The sequence below is a fragment of the Nematolebias whitei genome, chromosome 4 (genome assembly GCF_014905685.2).
Source record: "Nematolebias whitei isolate Nwh7 chromosome 4, NemWhi1, whole genome shotgun sequence".
Lineage (NCBI taxonomy): Eukaryota > Metazoa > Chordata > Actinopteri > Cyprinodontiformes > Rivulidae > Nematolebias > Nematolebias whitei.
Window position 1 is genome coordinate 54,939,759 of NC_056501.1, and position 3,054 is coordinate 54,942,812.

At 36.0% G+C, this 3,054-nt stretch overlaps 1 protein-coding gene across 1 annotated transcript in view; it reads right to left on the minus strand.

Annotated features, from left to right (window-relative positions):
* abhd18 (abhydrolase domain containing 18) overlaps positions 1–2,890 on the minus strand; it is a 256,999-nt gene extending 254,109 nt beyond the window's left edge. Inside the window, exon 1 of the mRNA XM_037675441.1 lies at positions 2,809–2,890. The gene's annotated coding sequence lies outside the window, so the exon portion shown is untranslated. The remainder of the gene's footprint in view (positions 1–2,808) is intronic.
* Between the last annotated feature and the right edge of the window lie 164 nt (positions 2,891–3,054).

Consider the following 3,054-nt stretch of genomic DNA (forward strand, 5'->3'; position numbering starts at 1 on the left):
TATTTTTTAGAATCTAAGGAGAAAATAAAGGTATATCAATTTGGATTTAGGAAAGGGCGAAGTACGATAGATCCAGCAGTATGTCTGGAACATGAAATTAGACGGGCCCAGGCTAACAGGGAAAGTGTGATTGCAGTTTTTCTGGATGTGGAGAAAGCATATGACATGTTGTGGAGGGAAGGGTTATTGATTAAAATAAAACAAATGGGTTTAAAAGGTAAAATAGTTAGATGGATACAAAATTTTTTAACTGAAAGAAGTATCAGTGTAAAAATAAACGGTGAAATAAGTTCAAATTATCAAATGGAAAATGGTACTCCCCAAGGCAGTATAATTAGTCCAATATTATTTAGTATAATGATTAATGATATTTTTAGGAATGTAGATAAATCTTGTGGCGTCTCATTATATGCAGATGATAGGGTTATTTGGAAAAGGAGCAAGAATACAGAATTTATTGAAAGGAAAGTACAAGAGGCATTAAATAATGTAGAAAAGTGGGCATTAGAATGGGGATTCAGATTTTCAACATCCAAATCAAAATTTGTTGTTTTTACAAATAAAAAATTAAATCCTAATATCAGTCTCAAACTGTATGGGGACAACATCGAAAGAATAGATCAATTCAAATATCTAGGCATCTGGTTTGATAAAAAACTTACATGGAAAATACACATAGATAATATTGTAGGAAAGTGCAAAAAAGTTCTAAATATAATTAGATGTTTGAGAGGTAAAGAATGGGGTGCAGATAGGAAAGCATTAAAAACAATATACGTTGGGTTAATAAGGTCAATTTTGGACTATGGAAGTATTTTATATAATTCAGCTTCAAACACATTACTAAAACAAATAGACAGAATACAATATCAAGCTTTAAGGCTTTGTTGTGGAGCTATGAAAACTACCCCAGTCTCAGCTCTGCAGGTTGAGATGGGGGAAATGCCACTAGAATTTAGAAGAACACAAATAGCCGTAACTTACTGGGCCAATATTAAAGGGCATAATGAAACTCATCCTCCACTAAACACTCTTCAACCGTGTCAAGAAAAAGAAAAGAAACAATTTAACAGTTTTGGATGGAAAATCATAGATAAAACTGAAAATGTCAGAATAAATAATTTTCAAATTAGTCCTGCGGTTGCTCTTCCTACTGTCCCACCATGGATCACTAGACAGATCACCACTGACCTAAGCTTATTGAAACGAGGGAGAGAATTAGATAGTACTACAGTGGAAAGATACATAGACAGGGAATATTCACAATATTTTCAAATCTATACAGATGCATCTAAAATGATAAATAATAAAGTTGGTGTAGCTTTTGTAATACCAGATTTAAATATTATGAAAAATAAAAGAATACCTGATAAACTAACAGTATATACAGAATTAGTGGCAATTTGTATGGCTTTAGAGTGGGTCGAAGACAGTGGAGGAAAAAAGGTCATTATTTGCTCAGATTCAAGTAGCGCAATAATAAGTATTCAGGAGGCACAATCAAACTCAAGGCAAGATATTATATTAGAAATAACTCAATTAATTTTCAGGATTAAAAGTAATGGGTCTGATGTCAAATTATTATGGATTCCAGCTCACATTGGGATTGTAGGAAATGAATTGGCGGACAAATTTGCTAAGAGTGCTGCAAAAAAAAACAACGTGGATTTAAATATTAAAATAAGTAAAAGTGAGGTCAAGAATATAATAAAACTATATTGTAAAAATAAATGGCAAGAGCAATGGGATAGAGAAAGTAGTGCTAGGTATTATTATAGCATCCAGAAAACAGTTGGGGACTCAAGGAAAGGTAATAGAATAAAGAAAGAAGAAGATATAATATCGAGGATGAGATTTGGGCACACGGGATTAAACAGCACACTGAAAATAATTAACAAACATGATACAGGTTGTTGTAATCACTGTGGACAAACAGAAACAATAGTACACATTTTCATGGAATGCAATAAATATACACACGAAAGAGAAATGTTAAAAAGAGAATTAAATACAACTAAATTAGAGATAAAGGAATTGCTGCAAAGATCGTCTGGGGATATAAGTTTTAACAGCATCTTTAGGTTTTTGAGAAGAACAGGGAATTTGGAAAGGATTTAGTTGTTTTTTTTTAGTTTTTTTTTTAGAATCTTGTCCATACTCCAATCCAGAAGGTGGCGGTAATGCACCTTAAGCTGTTTGCCAACCGCCATAAAAAGACAAGAAGAAGAAGAAGAAGAAGAAGAAGAAGAAGACGGTCGGACCCGCCTCTCTGGTTGCAGTGCGCGCTCCCGACACAGGGGGAACAGATTTTCACAGGGGAACAGAATTTCGCACCGGCATTTCAGACTCAGATCATGTGGAGAAACCCGTTAAATTAAACCTTAAACGTGTTGACGACTCTCAGCTACTACCACAGTGGAATTAGCTCGTGTAACACTAGCTTATGTGTTGATTAGCTGTGACGGCCATCTAGAACCAAGTTATAGATGAACAGTCAGTGATTTCTTTATAGTTTCTTTGGCCATTTTAATTGCTCGTGAGATATTCTGCTAACAGACAGACACGGGTAAATACATAATCGTCCGCTCTGACGTTTGAGCGGCGGGCGATAAAACAGCAAGCTACAACACGGTGAGTCTGGAGGTCAGGACCCGTCAGAACCGCCTCCATGAGCCGAGCTCTTACATCAACTACTGTTAGAAAGTTTATTAAAGCAGCGGCCCAGCCGTCCGGAGCCACTGCAGCTCATGTCAAAGATGGAAGAATACACACAAAACACAGAGGCAAACTACAAAAGAGTTGAACTACCTCACAGGACACACGGACGGGGACGCTGTCTGTCACGTACAGTTTGCCACAACCACGCATGCGCGTCAGGTTCTTCTTCTTCTTCTTCAGTTTTATTGGCGGTTGGCAAACAAGTTATGGTGTGCATTACCGCCACCTACTAGTATGGAGTGTGGGTCAGAATGCTTTTTAAAATAAATAAATAAAATAAATAAATTCTATTTACTTGTGTATGTGTTGTCTGTCCTAATCATATCCTATTGATCA